At 41.9% G+C, this 18,063-nt stretch overlaps 17 pseudogenes; all 17 read left to right on the forward strand.

The window, feature by feature from the left end:
- The first annotated feature begins 190 nt into the window (after window positions 1-190).
- LOC137110891 (5S ribosomal RNA) lies at window positions 191-309 on the forward strand (annotated as a pseudogene).
- Window positions 310-1,166: 857 nt separating this feature from the next.
- On the forward strand, window positions 1,167-1,285 carry LOC137111050 (5S ribosomal RNA; annotated as a pseudogene).
- An 857-nt stretch (window positions 1,286-2,142) lies between these two features.
- On the forward strand, window positions 2,143-2,261 carry LOC137110748 (5S ribosomal RNA; annotated as a pseudogene).
- An 857-nt stretch (window positions 2,262-3,118) lies between these two features.
- LOC137111051 (5S ribosomal RNA) lies at window positions 3,119-3,237 on the forward strand (annotated as a pseudogene).
- Window positions 3,238-4,094: 857 nt separating this feature from the next.
- Window positions 4,095-4,213, forward strand: LOC137111052 (5S ribosomal RNA; annotated as a pseudogene).
- A 1,834-nt stretch (window positions 4,214-6,047) lies between these two features.
- LOC137111135 (5S ribosomal RNA) lies at window positions 6,048-6,166 on the forward strand (annotated as a pseudogene).
- An 868-nt stretch (window positions 6,167-7,034) lies between these two features.
- Window positions 7,035-7,153, forward strand: LOC137110340 (5S ribosomal RNA; annotated as a pseudogene).
- Window positions 7,154-8,010: 857 nt separating this feature from the next.
- LOC137110288 (5S ribosomal RNA) lies at window positions 8,011-8,129 on the forward strand (annotated as a pseudogene).
- Window positions 8,130-9,963: 1,834 nt separating this feature from the next.
- On the forward strand, window positions 9,964-10,082 carry LOC137110749 (5S ribosomal RNA; annotated as a pseudogene).
- An 857-nt stretch (window positions 10,083-10,939) lies between these two features.
- Window positions 10,940-11,058, forward strand: LOC137111056 (5S ribosomal RNA; annotated as a pseudogene).
- Window positions 11,059-11,915: 857 nt separating this feature from the next.
- On the forward strand, window positions 11,916-12,034 carry LOC137111057 (5S ribosomal RNA; annotated as a pseudogene).
- Window positions 12,035-12,891: 857 nt separating this feature from the next.
- LOC137111058 (5S ribosomal RNA) lies at window positions 12,892-13,010 on the forward strand (annotated as a pseudogene).
- Window positions 13,011-13,867: 857 nt separating this feature from the next.
- Window positions 13,868-13,986, forward strand: LOC137110377 (5S ribosomal RNA; annotated as a pseudogene).
- Window positions 13,987-14,853: 867 nt separating this feature from the next.
- LOC137110320 (5S ribosomal RNA) lies at window positions 14,854-14,972 on the forward strand (annotated as a pseudogene).
- Window positions 14,973-15,829: 857 nt separating this feature from the next.
- On the forward strand, window positions 15,830-15,948 carry LOC137110892 (5S ribosomal RNA; annotated as a pseudogene).
- Window positions 15,949-16,805: 857 nt separating this feature from the next.
- On the forward strand, window positions 16,806-16,924 carry LOC137111059 (5S ribosomal RNA; annotated as a pseudogene).
- An 868-nt stretch (window positions 16,925-17,792) lies between these two features.
- Window positions 17,793-17,911, forward strand: LOC137110341 (5S ribosomal RNA; annotated as a pseudogene).
- The last annotated feature ends 152 nt before the right edge of the window (window positions 17,912-18,063 follow it).

The raw sequence follows: 18,063 nt of genomic DNA on the forward strand, positions 1-18,063 counted from the left end.
TGGTTTGGGGATCGGAGAGGGAACATGCTAATTTATCTTTGTATGTTGCACCCTGACCCCCTAGACAGAGGCGTAACAGACCAGTACAGTTATAGTACTTTGTACTTTGCCACATTTATCTTCTTCTTAGCAAGGGTCATGCATTCTGCTTCTCCAGCGTTTTTGAGAGCTGTTGATGATGTCAAATGCAGCTTACGGCCACACTGCTCTCTAAGCGCCCGATCCCGTCCGATCTCGGCAGCCAAATAGGGCCGGGCCTTGTTAGTACTTGGTAGGAAGACCGCCTGGGAATACCACGTGCTGTAAGCTTCTTTGCTTGGGTTTACGGGCAGCACAAGCTGGTGTTACTGCCTATTTATTCATAGAAATTGTTCTATATTTTCATCAAATTTTGTTCTTTCATTGCTGTTTTGCTACTTGATTGGTTTGTCAACCATCGTGCTTCATTACTAATAGACCATGTTACGGTCCTGGCCATATGTGTTGTTTTTATTTTCTTGTTCTTATAGGTGCCCTGCCTGATTGGCCGGATTGGGGGGCAGTACAGGAAGCTGATTGGTCCATCCTACACTTCCTGGAGTTTTAAAAGTACGGTTCCCAACAGCTAGCGAGGCTCTTTCTGGCATCAGCACCTGTTTGCTGTTCTTGGTTTCCAAACCTTATTTAGCATTTTTGAATTGTTAGGTTTTGTGCCGTGGTTTTGTTTATAAATTGTATATTTTGTAAATAGTATTAAATCTGTAGGGGTGAACTGCCATTTTCTTTGGACTGTTTTCACATTAGGGAGTTAGGGTTAGCGACTGTCTTTTGGTTTGTTTATTTCTATCAGGCTAGCTAGCACTTTCTGTGGGAAATGGCTTATTTTGTTTATTATGTTGGCCTTGGTTCGCCCTGAGTTGTAGTGTCATGTTTTGTTTGACACTTTCTTTCGTTTAAAATAAATATCATTCTGTTGGAACATCTCGATCCTGGATTTTGGTTTGGGGATCGGAGAGGGAACATGCTAATTTATCTTTGTATGTGGCACCCTGACCCCCTAGACAGGGGCGTAACAGACCAGTACAGTTATAGTACTTTGTACTTTGCCACATTTATCTTCTTCTTAGCAAGTGTCATGCATTCTGCTTCTCCAGCGTTTTTAAGAGCTGTTGATGATGTCAAATGCAGCTTACGGCCACACCGCTCTCTAAGCGCCCGATCTCGTCCGATCTCGGCAGCCAAATAGAGCCGGGCCTGGTTAGTACTTGGTAGGAAGACCGCCTGGGAATACCAGGTGCTGTAAGCTTTTTTGCTTGGGTTTACGGGCAGCACAAGCTGGTGTTACTGCCTATTTATTCATAGAAATTGTTCTATATTTTCATCAAATTTTGTTCTTTCATTGCTGTTTTGCTACTTTATTGGTTTGTCAACCATCGTGCTTCATTACTAGTAGACCATGTTACGGTCCTGGCCATATGTGTTGTTTTTATTTTCTTGTTCTTAAAGGTGCCCTGCCTGATTGGCCGGATTTGGGGGAAGTACAGGAAGCTGATTGGTCCATCCTACACTTCCTGGAGTTTTAAAAGTACGGTTCCCAACAGCTAGCGAGGCTCTTTCTAGCATCAGCACCTGTTTGCTGTTCTTGGTTTCCAAACCTTATTTAGCATTTTTGAATTGTTAGGTTTTGTGCCGTGGTTTTGTTTATAAATTGTATATTTTGTAAATAGTATTAAATCTGTAGGGGTGAACTGCCATTTTCTTTGGACTGTTTTCACATTAGGGAGTTAGGGTTAGCGACTGTCTTTTGGTTTGTTTCTTTCTATCAGGCTAGCTAGCACTTTCTGTGGGAAATGGCTTATTTTGTTTATTATGTTGGCCTTGGTTCGCCCTGAGTTGTAGTGTCATGTTTTGTTTGACACTTTCTTTCGTTTAAAATAAATATCATTCTGTTGGAACATCTCAATCCTGGATTTTGGTTTGGGGATCGGAGAGGGAACATGCAAATTTATCTTTGTATGTTTCACCCTGACCCCCTAGACAGGGGCGTAACAGACCAGTACAGTTATAGTACTTTGTACTTTGCCACATTTATCTTCTTCTTAGCAAGTGTCATGCATTCTGCTTCTCTAGCGTTTTTAAGAGCTGTTGATGATGTCAAATGCATGTTACGGCCACACCGCTCTCTAACCGCCCGATCTCGTCCGATCTCGGCAGCCAAATAGGGCCGGGCCTGGTTAGTACTTGGTAGGAAGACCGCCTGGGAATACCAGGTGCTGTAAGCTTTTTTGCTTGGGTTTACGGGCAGCTCAAGCTGGTGTTACTGCCTATTTATTCATAGAAATTGTTCTATATTTTCATCAAATTTTGTTCTTTCATTGCTGTTTTGCTACTTTATTGGTTTGCCAACCATCGTGCTTCATTACTAGTAGACCATGTTACGGTCCTGGCCATATGTGTTGTTTTTATTTTCTTGTTCTTATAGGTGCCCTGCCTGATTGGCCGGATTGGGGGGCAGTACAGGAAGCTGATTGGTCCATCCTACACTTCCTGGAGTTTTAAAAGTACGGTTCCCAACAGCTAGCGAGGCTCTTTCTGGCATCAGCACCTGTTTGCTGTTCTTGGTTTCTAAACGTTATTTAGCATTTTTGAATTGTTAGGTTTTGTGCCGTGGTTTTGTTTATAAATTGTATATTTTGTAAATAGTATTAAATCTGTAGGGGTGAACTGCCATTTTCTTTGGACTGTTTTCACATTAGGGAGTTAGGGTTAGCGACTGTCTTTTGGTTTGTTTATTTCTATCAGGCTAGCTAGCACTCTCTGTGGGAAATGGCTTATTTTGTTTATTATGTTGGCCTTGGTTCGCCCTGAGTTGTAGTGTCATGTTTTGTTTGACACTTTCTTTCGTTTAAAATAAATATCATTCTGTTGGAACATCTCGATCCTGGATTTTGGTTTGGGGATCGGAGAGGGAACATGCTAATTTATCTTTGTATGTGGCACCCTGACCCCCTAGACAGGGGCGTAACAGACCAGTACAGTTATAGTACTTTGTACTTTGCCACATTTATCTTCTTCTTAGCAAGTGTCATGCATTCTGCTTCTCCAGCGTTTTTAAGAGCTGTTGATGATGTCAAATGCAGCTTACGGCCACACCGCTCTCTAAGCGCCCGATCTCGTCCGATCTCGGCAGCCAAATAGAGCCGGGCCTGGTTAGTACTTGGTAGGAAGACCGCCTGGGAATACCAGGTGCTGTAAGCTTTTTTGCTTGGGTTTACGGGCAGCACAAGCTGGTGTTACTGCCTATTTATTCATAGAAATTGTTCTATATTTTCATCAAATTTTGTTCTTTCATTGCTGTTTTGCTACTTGATTGGTTTGTCAACCATCGTGCTTCATTACTAATAGACCATGTTACGGTCCTGGCCATATGTGTTGTTTTTATTTTCTTGTTCTTATAGGTGCCCTGCCTGATTGGCCGGATTGGGGGGCAGTACAGGAAGCTGATTGGTCCATCCTACACTTCCTGGAGTTTTAAAAGTACGGTTCCCAACAGCTAGCGAGGCTCTTTCTGGCATCAGCACCTGTTTGCTGTTCTTGGTTTCCAAACCTTATTTAGCATTTTTGAATTGTTAGGTTTTGTGCCGTGGTTTTGTTTATAAATTGTATATTTTGTAAATAGTATTAAATCTGTAGGGGTGAACTGCCATTTTCTTTGGACTGTTTTTACATTAGGGAGTTAGGGTTAGCGACTGTCTTTTGGTTTGTTTATTTCTATCAGGCTAGCTAGCACTTTCTGTGGGAAATGGCTTATTTTGTTTATTATGTTGGCCTTGGTTCGCCCTGAGTTGTAGTGTCATGTTTTGTTTGACACTTTCTTTCGTTTAAAATAAATATCATTCTGTTGGAACATCTCGATCCTGGATTTTGGTTTGGGGATCGGAGAGGGAACATGCTAATTTATCTTTGTATGTGGCACCCTGACCCCCTAGACAGGGGCGTAACAGACCAGTACAGTTATAGTACTTTGTACTTTGCCACATTTATCTTCTTCTTAGCAAGTGTCATGCATTCTGCTTCTCCAGCGTTTTTAAGAGCTGTTGATGATGTCAAATGCAGCTTACGGCCACACCGCTCTCTAAGCGCCCGATCTCGTCCGATCTCGGCAGCCAAATAGAGCCGGGCCTGGTTAGTACTTGGTAGGAAGACCGCCTGGGAATACCAGGTGCTGTAAGCTTTTTTGCTTGGGTTTACGGGCAGCACAAGCTGGTGTTACTGCCTATTTATTCATAGAAATTGTTCTATATTTTCATCAAATTTTGTTCTTTCATTGCTGTTTTGCTACTTTATTGGTTTGTCAACCATCGTGCTTCATTACTAGTAGACCATGTTACGGTCCTGGCCATATGTGTTGTTTTTATTTTCTTGTTCTTATAGGTGCCCTGCCTGATTGGCTGGATTGGGGGGCAGTACAGGAAGCTGATTGGTCCATCCTACACTTCCTGGAGTTTTAAAAGTATGGTTCCCAACAGCTAGCGAGGCTCTTTCTGGCATCAGCACCTGTTTGCTGTTCTTGGTTTCCAAACCTTATTTAGCATTTTTGAATTGTTAGGTTTTGTGCCGTGGTTTTGTTTATAAATTGTATATTTTGTAAATAGTATTAAATCTGTAGGGGTGGACTGCCATTTTTCTTTTGATTGTTTTCTCTTGTTTTCACATTAGGGAGTTAGGGTTAGCGACTGTCTTTTGGTTTGTTTCTTTCTATCAGGCTAGCTAGCACTTTCTGTGGGAAATGGCTTATTTTGTTTATTATGTTGGCCTTGGTTCGCCCTGAGTTGTAGTGTCATGTTTTGTTTGACACTTTCTTTCGTTTAAAATAAATATCATTCTGTTGGAACATCTCAATCCTGGATTTTGGTTTGGGGATCGGAGAGGGAACATGCAAATTTATCTTTGTATGTTTCACCCTGACCCCCTAGACAGGGGCGTAACAGACCAGTACAGTTATAGTACTTTGTACTTTGCCACATTTATCTTCTTCTTAGCAAGTGTCATGCCTTCTGCTTCTCTAGCGTTTTTAAGAGCTGTTGATGATGTCAAATGCATGTTACGGCCACACCGCTCTCTAAGCGTCCGATCTCGGCAGCCAAATAGGGCCGGGCCTGGTTAGTACTTGGTAGGAAGACCGCCTGGGAATACCAGGTGCTGTAAGCTTTTTTGCTTGGGTTTACGGGCAGCTCAAGCTGGTGTTACTGCCTATTTATTCATAGAAATTGTTCTATATTTTCATCAAATTTTGTTCTTTCATTGCTGTTTTGCTACTTTATTGGTTTGTCAACCATCGTGCTTCATTACTAGTAGACCATGTTACGGTCCTGGCCATATGTGTTGTTTTTATTTTCTTGTTCTTATAGGTGCCCTGCCTGATTGGCCGGATTTGGGGGAAGTACAGGAAGCTGATTGGTCCATCCTACACTTCCTGGAGTTTTAAAAGTACGGTTCCCAACAGCTAGCGAGGCTCTTTCTAGCATCAGCACCTGTTTGCTGTTCTTGGTTTCCAAACCTTATTTAGCATTTTTGAATTGTTAGGTTTTGTGCCGTGGTTTTGTTTATAAATTGTATATTTTGTAAATAGTATTAAATCTGTAGGGGTGAACTGCCATTTTCTTTGGACTGTTTTCACATTAGGGAGTTAGGGTTAGCGACTGTCTTTTGGTTTGTTTATTTCTATCAGGCTAGCTAGCACTTTCTGTGGGAAATGGCTTATTTTGTTTATTATGTTGGCCTTGGTTCGCCCTGAGTTGTAGTGTCATGTTTTGTTTGACACTTTCTTTCGTTTAAAATAAATATCATTCTGTTGGAACATCTCGATCCTGGATTTTGGTTTGGGGATCGGAGAGGGAACATGCTAATTTATCTTTGTATGTGGCACCCTGACCCCCTAGACAGGGGCGTAACAGACCAGTACAGTTATAGTACTTTGTACTTTGCCACATTTATCTTCTTCTTAGCAAGTGTCATGCATTCTGCTTCTCCAGCGTTTTTAAGAGCTGTTGATGATGTCAAATGCAGCTTACGGCCACACCGCTCTCTAAGCGCCCGATCTCGTCCGATCTCGGCAGCCAAATAGAGCCGGGCCTGGTTAGTACTTGGTAGGAAGACCACCTGGGAATACCAGGTGCTGTAAGCTTTTTTGCTTGGGTTTACGGGCAGCACAAGCTGGTGTTACTGCCTATTTATTCATAGAAATTGTTCTATATTTTCATCAAATTTTGTTCTTTCATTGCTGTTTTGCTACTTTATTGGTTTGTCAACCATCGTGCTTCATTACTAGTAGACCATGTTACGGTCCTGGCCATATGTGTTGTTTTTATTTTCTTGTTCTTATAGGTGCCCTGCCTGATTGGCTGGATTGGGGGGCAGTACAGGAAGCTGATTGGTCCATCCTACACTTCCTGGAGTTTTAAAAGTATGGTTCCCAACAGCTAGCGAGGCTCTTTCTGGCATCAGCACCTGTTTGCTGTTCTTGGTTTCCAAACCTTATTTAGCATTTTTGAATTGTTAGGTTTTGTGCCGTGGTTTTGTTTATAAATTGTATATTTTGTAAATAGTATTAAATCTGTAGGGGTGGACTGCCATTTTTCTTTTGATTGTTTTCTCTTGTTTTCACATTAGGGAGTTAGGGTTAGCGACTGTCTTTTGGTTTGTTTCTTTCTATCAGGCTAGCTAGCACTTTCTGTGGGAAATGGCTTATTTTGTTTATTATGTTGGCCTTGGTTCGCCCTGAGTTGTAGTGTCATGTTTTGTTTGACACTTTCTTTCGTTTAAAATAAATATCATTCTGTTGGAACATCTCAATCCTGGATTTTGGTTTGGGGATCGGAGAGGGAACATGCAAATTTATCTTTGTATGTTTCACCCTGACCCCCTAGACAGGGGCGTAACAGACCAGTACAGTTATAGTACTTTGTACTTTGCCACATTTATCTTCTTCTTAGCAAGTGTCATGCATTCTGCTTCTCTAGCGTTTTTAAGAGCTGTTGATGATGTCAAATGCATGTTACGGCCACACCGCTCTCTAAGCGCCCGATCTCGTCCGATCTCGGCAGCCAAATAGAGCCGGGCCTGGTTAGTACTTGGTAGGAAGACCGCCTGGGAATACCAGGTGCTGTAAGCTTTTTTGCTTGGGTTTACGGGCAGCTCAAGCTGGTGTTACTGCCTATTTATTCATAGAAATTGTTCTATATTTTCATCAAATTTTGTTCTTTCATTGCTGTTTTGCTACTTTATTGGTTTGTCAACCATCGTGCTTCATTACTAGTAGACCATGTTACGGTCATGGCCATATGTGTTGTTTTTATTTTCTTGTTCTTATAGGTGCCCTGCCTGATTGGCCGGATTTGGGGGAAGTACAGGAAGCTGATTGGTCCATCCTACACTTCCTGGAGTTTTAAAAGTACGGTTCCCAACAGCTAGCGAGGCTCTTTCTGGCAGCAGCACCTGTTTGCTGTTCTTAGTTTCCAAATCTTATTTAGCATTTTTGAATTGTTAGGTTTTGTGCCGTGGTTTTGTTTATAAATTGTATATTTTGTAAATAGTATTAAATCTGTAGGGGTGGACTGCCATTTTCTTTGGACTGTTTTCACATTAGGGAGTTAGGGTTAGCGACTATCTTTTGGTTTGTTTATTTCTATCAGGCTAGCTAGCACTTTCTGTGGGAAATGGCTTATTTTGTTTATTATGTTGGCCTTGGTTCGCCCTGAGTTGTAGTGTCATGTTTTGTTTGACACTTTCTTTCGTTTAAAATAAATATCATTCTGTTGGAACATCTCGATTCTGGATTTTGGTTTGGGGATCGGAGAGGGAACATGCTAATTTATCTTTGTATGTTGCACCCTGACCCCCTAGACAGGGGCGTAGCAGACCAGTACAGTTATAGTACTTTGTACTTTGCCACATTTATCTTCTTCTTAGCAAGTGTCATGCATTCTGCTTCTCCAGCGTTTTTAAGAGCTGTTGATGATGTCAAATGCAGCTTACGGCCACACCGCTCTCTGAGCGCCCGATCTCGTCCGATCTCGGCAGCCAAATAGGGCCGGACCTGGTTAGTACTTGGTAGGAAGACCGCCTGGGAATACCAGGTGCTGTAAGCTTTTTTGCTTGGGTTTACGGGCAGCACAAGCTGGTGTTACTGCCTATTTATTCATAGAAATTGTTCTATATTTTCATCAAATTTTGTTCTTTCATTGCTGTTTTGCTACTTTATTGGTTTGTCAACCATCGTGCTTCATTACTAGTAGACCATGTTACGGTCCTGGCCATATGTGTTGTTTTTATTTTCTTGTTCTTATAGGTGCCCTGCCTGATTGGCTGGATTGGGGGGCAGTACAGGAAGCTGATTGGTCCATCCTACACTTCCTGGAGTTTTAAAAGTATGGTTCCCAACAGCTAGCGAGGCTCTTTCTGGCATCAGCACCTGTTTGCTGTTCTTGGTTTCCAAACCTTATTTAGCATTTTTGAATTGTTAGGTTTTGTGCCGTGGTTTTGTTTATAAATTGTATATTTTGTAAATAGTATTAAATCTGTAGGGGTGGACTGCCATTTTTCTTTTGATTGTTTTCTCTTGTTTTCACATTAGGGAGTTAGGGTTAGCGACTGTCTTTTGGTTTGTTTCTTTCTATCAGGCTAGCTAGCACTTTCTGTGGGAAATGGCTTATTTTGTTTATTATGTTGGCCTTGGTTCGCCCTGAGTTGTAGTGTCATGTTTTGTTTGACACTTTCTTTCGTTTAAAATAAATATCATTCTGTTGGAACATCTCAATCCTGGATTTTGGTTTGGGGATCGGAGAGGGAACATGCAAATTTATCTTTGTATGTTTCACCCTGACCCCCTAGACAGGGGCGTAACAGACCAGTACAGTTATAGTACTTTGTACTTTGCCACATTTATCTTCTTCTTAGCAAGTGTCATGCCTTCTGCTTCTCTAGCGTTTTTAAGAGCTGTTGATGATGTCAAATGCATGTTACGGCCACACCGCTCTCTAAGCGTCCGATCTCGGCAGCCAAATAGGGCCGGGCCTGGTTAGTACTTGGTAGGAAGACCGCCTGGGAATACCAGGTGCTGTAAGCTTTTTTGCTTGGGTTTACGGGCAGCTCAAGCTGGTGTTACTGCCTATTTATTTATAGAAATTGTTCTATATTTTCATCAAATTTTGTTCTTTCATTGCTGTTTTGCTACTTTATTGGTTTGTCAACCATCGTGCTTCATTACTAGTAGACCATGTTACGGTCCTGGCCATATGTGTTGTTTTTATTTTCTTGTTCTTAAAGGTGCCCTGCCTGATTGGCCGGATTTGGGGGAAGTACAGGAAGCTGATTGGTCCATCCTACACTTCCTGGAGTTTTAAAAGTACGGTTCCCAACAGCTAGCGAGGCTCTTTCTAGCATCAGCACCTGTTTGCTGTTCTTGGTTTCCAAACCTTATTTAGCATTTTTGAATTGTTAGGTTTTGTGCCGTGGTTTTGTTTATAAATTGTATATTTTGTAAATAGTATTAAATCTGTAGGGGTGAACTGCCATTTTCTTTGGACTGTTTTCACATTAGGGAGTTAGGGTTAGCGACTGTCTTTTGGTTTGTTTCTTTCTATCAGGCTAGCTAGCACTTTCTGTGGGAAATGGCTTATTTTGTTTATTATGTTGGCCTTGGTTCGCCCTGAGTTGTAGTGTCATGTTTTGTTTGACACTTTCTTTCGTTTAAAATAAATATCATTCTGTTGGAACATCTCAATCCTGGATTTTGGTTTGGGGATCGGAGAGGGAACATGCAAATTTATCTTTGTATGTTTCACCCTGACCCCCTAGACAGGGGCGTAACAGACCAGTACAGTTATAGTACTTTGTACTTTGCCACATTTATCTTCTTCTTAGCAAGTGTCATGCATTCTGCTTCTCTAGCGTTTTTAAGAGCTGTTGATGATGTCAAATGCATGTTACGGCCACACCGCTCTCTAACCGCCCGATCTCGTCCGATCTCGGCAGCCAAATAGGGCCGGGCCTGGTTAGTACTTGGTAGGAAGACCGCCTGGGAATACCAGGTGCTGTAAGCTTTTTTGCTTGGGTTTACGGGCAGCTCAAGCTGGTGTTACTGCCTATTTATTCATAGAAATTGTTCTATATTTTCATCAAATTTTGTTCTTTCATTGCTGTTTTGCTACTTTATTGGTTTGCCAACCATCGTGCTTCATTACTAGTAGACCATGTTACGGTCCTGGCCATATGTGTTGTTTTTATTTTCTTGTTCTTATAGGTGCCCTGCCTGATTGGCCGGATTGGGGGGCAGTACAGGAAGCTGATTGGTCCATCCTACACTTCCTGGAGTTTTAAAAGTACGGTTCCCAACAGCTAGCGAGGCTCTTTCTGGCATCAGCACCTGTTTGCTGTTCTTGGTTTCTAAACGTTATTTAGCATTTTTGAATTGTTAGGTTTTGTGCCGTGGTTTTGTTTATAAATTGTATATTTTGTAAATAGTATTAAATCTGTAGGGGTGAACTGCCATTTTCTTTGGACTGTTTTCACATTAGGGAGTTAGGGTTAGCGACTGTCTTTTGGTTTGTTTATTTCTATCAGGCTAGCTAGCACTCTCTGTGGGAAATGGCTTATTTTGTTTATTATGTTGGCCTTGGTTCGCCCTGAGTTGTAGTGTCATGTTTTGTTTGACACTTTCTTTCGTTTAAAATAAATATCATTCTGTTGGAACATCTCGATCCTGGATTTTGGTTTGGGGATCGGAGAGGGAACATGCTAATTTATCTTTGTATGTGGCACCCTGACCCCCTAGACAGGGGCGTAACAGACCAGTACAGTTATAGTACTTTGTACTTTGCCACATTTATCTTCTTCTTAGCAAGTGTCATGCATTCTGCTTCTCCAGCGTTTTTAAGAGCTGTTGATGATGTCAAATGCAGCTTACGGCCACACCGCTCTCTAAGCGCCCGATCTCGTCCGATCTCGGCAGCCAAATAGAGCCGGGCCTGGTTAGTACTTGGTAGGAAGACCGCCTGGGAATACCAGGTGCTGTAAGCTTTTTTGCTTGGGTTTACGGGCAGCACAAGCTGGTGTTACTGCCTATTTATTCGTAGAAATTGTTCTATATTTTCATCAAATTTTGTTCTTTCATTGCTGTTTTGCTACTTTATTGGTTTGCCAACCATCGTGCTTCATTACTAGTAGACCATGTTACGGTCCTGGCCATATGTGTTGTTTTTATTTTCTTGTTCTTATAGGTGCCCTGCCTGATTGGCCGGATTGGGGGGCAGTACAGGAAGCTGATTGGTCCATCCTACACTTCCTGGAGTTTTAAAAGTACGGTTCCCAACAGCTAGCGAGGCTCTTTCTGGCATCAGCACCTGTTTGCTGTTCTTGGTTTCCAAACCTTATTTAGCATTTTTGAATTGTTAGGTTTTGTGCCGTGGTTTTGTTTATAAATTGTATATTTTGTAAATAGTATTAAATCTGTAGGGGTGAACTGCCATTTTCTTTGGACTGTTTTCACATTAGGGAGTTAGGGTTAGCGACTGTCTTTTGGTTTGTTTATTTCTATCAGGCTAGCTAGCACTCTCTGTGGGAAATGGCTTATTTTGTTTATTATGTTGGCCTTGGTTCGCCCTGAGTTGTAGTGTCATGTTTTGTTTGACACTTTCTTTCGTTTAAAATAAATATCATTCTGTTGGAACATCTCGATCCTGGATTTTGGTTTGGGGATCGGAGAGGGAACATGCTAATTTATCTTTGTATGTGGCACCCTGACCCCCTAGACAGGGGCGTAACAGACCAGTACAGTTATAGTACTTTGTACTTTGCCACATTTATCTTCTTCTTAGCAAGTGTCATGCATTCTGCTTCTCCAGCGTTTTTAAGAGCTGTTGATGATGTCAAATGCAGCTTACGGCCACACCGCTCTCTAAGCGCCCGATCTCGTCCGATCTCGGCAGCCAAATAGAGCCGGGCCTGGTTAGTACTTGGTAGGAAGACCGCCTGGGAATACCAGGTGCTGTAAGCTTTTTTGCTTGGGTTTACGGGCAGCACAAGCTGGTGTTACTGCCTATTTATTCGTAGAAATTGTTCTATATTTTCATCAAATTTTGTTCTTTCATTGCTGTTTTGCTACTTTATTGGTTTGCCAACCATCGTGCTTCATTACTAGTAGACCATGTTACGGTCCTGGCCATATGTGTTGTTTTTATTTTCTTGTTCTTATAGGTGCCCTGCCTGATTGGCCGGATTGGGGGGCAGTACAGGAAGCTGATTGGTCCATCCTACACTTCCTGGAGTTTTAAAAGTACGGTTCCCAACAGCTAGCGAGGCTCTTTCTGGCATCAGCACCTGTTTGCTGTTCTTGGTTTCCAAACCTTATTTAGCATTTTTGAATTGTTAGGTTTTGTGCCGTGGTTTTGTTTATAAATTGTATATTTTGTAAATAGTATTAAATCTGTAGGGGTGAACTGCCATTTTCTTTGGACTGTTTTCACATTAGGGAGTTAGGGTTAGCGACTGTCTTTTGGTTTGTTTATTTCTATCAGGCTAGCTAGCACTCTCTGTGGGAAATGGCTTATTTTGTTTATTATGTTGGCCTTGGTTCGCCCTGAGTTGTAGTGTCATGTTTTGTTTGACACTTTCTTTCGTTTAAAATAAATATCATTCTGTTGGAACATCTCGATCCTGGATTTTGGTTTGGGGATCGGAGAGGGAACATGCTAATTTATCTTTGTATGTGGCACCCTGACCCCCTAGACAGGGGCGTAACAGACCAGTACAGTTATAGTACTTTGTACTTTGCCACATTTATCTTCTTCTTAGCAAGTGTCATGCATTCTGCTTCTCCAGCGTTTTTAAGAGCTGTTGATGATGTCAAATGCAGCTTACGGCCACACCGCTCTCTAAGCGCCCGATCTCGTCCGATCTCGGCAGCCAAATAGAGCCGGGCCTGGTTAGTACTTGGTAGGAAGACCGCCTGGGAATACCAGGTGCTGTAAGCTTTTTTGCTTGGGTTTACGGGCAGCACAAGCTGGTGTTACTGCCTATTTATTCATAGAAATTGTTCTATATTTTCATCAAATTTTGTTCTTTCATTGCTGTTTTGCTACTTTATTGGTTTGTCAACCATCGTGCTTCATTACTAATAGACCATGTTACGGTCCTGGCCATATGTGTTGTTTTTATTTTCTTGTTCTTATAGGTGCCCTGCCTGATTGGCCGGATTGGGGGGCAGTACCGGAAGCTGAGTGGTCCATCCTACACTTCCTGGAGTTTTAAAAGTACGGTTCCCAACAGCTAGCGAGGCTCTTTCTGGCATCAGCACCTGTTTGCTGTTCTTGGTTTCCAAACCTTATTTAGTATTTCTGAATTGTTAGGTTTTGTGCCGTGGTTTTGTTTATAAATTGTATATTTTGTAAATAGTATTAAATCTGTAGGGGTGAACTACCATTTTCTTTGGACTGTTTTCACATTAGGGAGTTAGGGTTAGCAACTGTCTTTTGGTTTGTTTATTTCTATCAGGCTAGCTAGCACTTTCTGTGGGAAATGGCTTATTTTGTTTATTATGTTGGCCTTGGTTCGCCCTGAGTTGTAGTGTCATGTTTTGTTTGACACTTTCTTTCGTTTAAAATAAATATCATTCTGTTGGAACATCTCGATCCTGGATTTTGGTTTGGGGATCGGAGAGGGAACATGCTAATTTATCTTTGTATGTTGCACCCTGACCCCCTAGACAGGGGCGTAACAGACCAGTACAGTTATAGTACTTTGTACTTTGCCACATTTATCTTCTTCTTAGCAAGTGTCATGCATTCTGCTTCTCCAGCGTTTTTAAGAGCTGTTGATGATGTCAAATGCAGCTTATGGCCACACCGCTCTCTAAGCGCCCGATCTCGTCAGATCTCGGCAGCCAAATAGAGCCGGGCCTGGTTAGTACTTGGTAGGAAGACCGCCTGGGAATACGAGGTGCTGTAAGCTTTTTTGCTTGGGTTTACGGCCAGCACAAGCTGGTGTTACTGCCTATTTATTCATAGAAATTGTTCTATATTTTCATCAAATTTTGTTCTTTCATTTCTGTTTTGCTACTTTATTGGTTTGTCAACCATCTTGCTTCATTACTAGTAGACCATGTTACGGTCCTGGCCATATGTGTTGTTTTTATTTTGTTGTTCTTATAGGTGCCCTGCCTGATTGGCCGGATTTGGGGGAAGTACAGGAAGCTGATTGGTCCATCCTACACTTCCTGGAGTTTTAAAAGTACGGTTCCCAACAGCTAGCGAGGCTCTTTCTGGCAGCAGCACCTGTTTGCTGTTCTTGCTTTCCAAACCTTATTTAGCATTTTTGAATTGTTAGGTTTTGTGCCGTGGTTTTGTTTATAAATTGTATATTTTGTAAATAGTATTAAATCTGTAGGGGTGGACTGCCATTTTCTTTTGATTGTTTTCTCTTGTTTTCACATTAGGGAGTTAGGGTTAGCGACTGTCTTTTGGTTTGTTTATTTCTATCAGGCTAGCTAGCACTTTCTGTGGGAAATGGCTTATTTTGTTTATTATGTTGGCCTTGGTTCGCCCTGAGTTGTAGTGTCATGTTTTGTTTGACACTTTCTTTCGTTTAAAATAAATATCATTCTGTTGGAACATCTCGATCCTGGATTTTGGTTTGGGGATCGGAGAGGGAACATGCTAATTTATCTTTGTATGTTGCACCCTGACCCCCTAGACAGAGGCGTAACAGACCAGTACAGTTATAGTACTTTGTACTTTGCCACATTTATCTTCTTCTTAGCAAGGGTCATGCATTCTGCTTCTCCAGCGTTTTTAAGAGCTGTTGATGATGTCAAATGCAGCTTACGGCCACACCGCTCTCTAAGCGCCCGATCTCGTCCGATCTCGGCAGCCAAATAGAGCCGGGCCTGGTTAGCACTTGGTAGGAAGACCGCCTGGGAATACCAGGTGCTGTAAGCTTTTTTGCTTGGGTTTACGGGCAGCACAAGCTGGTGTTACTGCCTATTTATTCATAGAAATTGTTCTATATTTTCATCAAATTTTGTTCTTTCATTGCTGTTTTGCTACTTTATTGGTTTGTCAACCATCGTGCTTCATTACTAATAGACCATGTTACGGTCCTGGCCATATGTGTTGTTTTTATTTTCTTGTTCTTATAGGTGCCCTGCCTGATTGGCCGGATTGGGGGGCAGTACCGGAAGCTGAGTGGTCCATCCTACACTTCCTGGAGTTTTAAAAGTACGGTTCCCAACAGCTAGCGAGGCTCTTTCTGGCATCAGCACCTGTTTGCTGTTCTTGGTTTCCAAACCTTATTTAGTATTTCTGAATTGTTAGGTTTTGTGCCGTGGTTTTGTTTATAAATTGTATATTTTGTAAATAGTATTAAATCTGTAGGGGTGAACTACCATTTTCTTTGGACTGTTTTCACATTAGGGAGTTAGGGTTAGCGACTGTCTTTTGGTTTGTTTATTTCTATCAGGCTAGCTAGCACTTTCTGTGGGAAATGGCTTATTTTGTTTATTATGTTGGCCTTGGTTCGCCCTGAGTTGTAGTGTCATGTTTTGTTTGACACTTTCTTTCGTTTAAAATAAATATCATTCTGTTGGAACATCTCGATCCTGGATTTTGGTTTGGGGATCGGAGAGGGAACATGCTAATTTATCTTTGTATGTTGCACCCTGACCCCCTAGACAGAGGCGTAACAGACCAGTACAGTTATAGTACTTTGTACTTTGCCACATTTATCTTCTTCTTAGCAAGGGTCATGCATTCTGCTTCTCCAGCGTTTTTGAGAGCTGTTGATGATGTCAAATGCAGCTTACGGCCACACTGCTCTCTAAGCGCCCGATCCCGTCCGATCTCGGCAGCCAAATAGGGCCGGGCCTTGTTAGTACTTGGTAGGAAGACCGCCTGGGAATACCACGTGCTGTAAGCTTCTTTGCTTGGGTTTACGGGCAGCACAAGCTGGTGTTACTGCCTATTTATTCATAGAAATTGTTCTATATTTTCATCAAATTTTGTTCTTTCATTGCTGTTTTGCTACTTGATTGGTTTGTCAACCATCGTGCTTCATTACTAATAGACCATGTTACGGTCCTGGCCATATGTGTTGTTTTTATTTTCTTGTTCTTATAGGTGCCCTGCCTGATTGGCCGGATTGGGGGGCAGTACAGGAAGCTGATTGGTCCATCCTACACTTCCTGGAGTTTTAAAAGTACGGTTCCCGACAGCTAGCGAGGCTCTTTCTGGCATCAGCACCTGTTTGCTGTTCTTGGTTTCCAAACCTTATTTAGCATTTTTGAATTGTTAGGTTTTATGCCGTGGTTTTGTTTATAAATTGTATATTTTGTAAATAGTATTAAATCTGTAGGGGTGAACTGCCATTTTCTTTGGACTGTTTTCACATTAGGGAGTTAGGGTTAGCGACTGTCTTTTGGTTTGTTTATTTCTATCAGGCTAGCTAGCACTTTCTGTGGGAAATGGCTTATTTTGTTTATTATGTTGGCCTTGGTTCGCCCTGAGTTGTAGTGTCATGTTTTGTTTGACACTTTCTTTCGTTTAAAATAAATATCATTCTGTTGGAACATCTCGATCCTGGATTTTGGTTTGGGGATCGGAGAGGGAACATGCTAATTTATCTTTGTATGTGGCACCCTGACCCCCTAGACAGGGGCGTAACAGACCAGTACAGTTATAGTACTTTGTACTTTGCCACATTTATCTTCTTCTTAGCAAGTGTCATGCATTCTGCTTCTCCAGCGTTTTTAAGAGCTGTTGATGATGTCAAATGCAGCTTACGGCCACACCGCTCTCTAAGCGCCCGATCTCGTCCGATCTCGGCAGCCAAATAGAGCCGGGCCTGGTTAGTACTTGGTAGGAAGACCGCCTGGGAATACCAGGTGCTGTAAGCTTTTTTGCTTGGGTTTACGGGCAGCACAAGCTGGTGTTACTGCCTATTTATTCATAGAAATTGTTCTATATTTTCATCAAATTTTGTTCTTTCATTGCTGTTTTGCTACTTTATTGGTTTGTCAACCATCGTGCTTCATTACTAGTAGACCATGTTACGGTCCTGGCCATATGTGTTGTTTTTATTTTCTTGTTCTTATAGGTGCCCTGCCTGATTGGCTGGATTGGGGGGCAGTACAGGAAGCTGATTGGTCCATCCTACACTTCCTGGAGTTTTAAAAGTATGGTTCCCAACAGCTAGCGAGGCTCTTTCTGGCATCAGCACCTGTTTGCTGTTCTTGGTTTCCAAACCTTATTTAGCATTTTTGAATTGTTAGGTTTTGTGCCGTGGTTTTGTTTATAAATTGTATATTTTGTAAATAGTATTAAATCTGTAGGGGTGGACTGCCATTTTTCTTTTGATTGTTTTCTCTTGTTTTCACATTAGGGAGTTAGGGTTAGCGACTGTCTTTTGGTTTGTTTCTTTCTATCAGGCTAGCTAGCACTTTCTGTGGGAAATGGCTTATTTTGTTTATTATGTTGGCCTTGGTTCGCCCTGTGTTGTAGTGTCATGTTTTGTTTGACACTTTCTTTCGTTTAAAATAAATATCATTCTGTTGGAACATCTCAATCCTGGATTTTGGTTTGGGGATCGGAGAGGGAACATGCAAATTTATCTTTGTATGTTTCACCCTGACCCCCTAGACAGGGGCGTAACAGACCAGTACAGTTATAGTACTTTGTACTTTGCCACATTTATCTTCTTCTTAGCAAGTGTCATGCATTCTGCTTCTCTAGCGTTTTTAAGAGCTGTTGATGATGTCAAATGCATGTTACGGCCACACCGCTCTCTAAGCGCCCGATCTCGTCCGATCTCGGCAGCCAAATAGAGCCGGGCCTGGTTAGTACTTGGTAGGAAGACCGCCTGGGAATACCAGGTGCTGTAAGCTTTTTTGCTTGGGTTTACGGGCAGCTCAAGCTGGTGTTACTGCCTATTTATTCATAGAAATTGTTCTATATTTTCATCAAATTTTGTTCTTTCATTGCTGTTTTGCTACTTTATTGGTTTGTCAACCATCGTGCTTCATTACTAGTAGACCAT

The sequence above is a fragment of the Channa argus genome, unplaced genomic scaffold (genome assembly GCF_033026475.1).
Source record: "Channa argus isolate prfri unplaced genomic scaffold, Channa argus male v1.0 Contig009, whole genome shotgun sequence".
NCBI classification, from domain to species: Eukaryota; Metazoa; Chordata; class Actinopteri; order Anabantiformes; family Channidae; genus Channa; species Channa argus.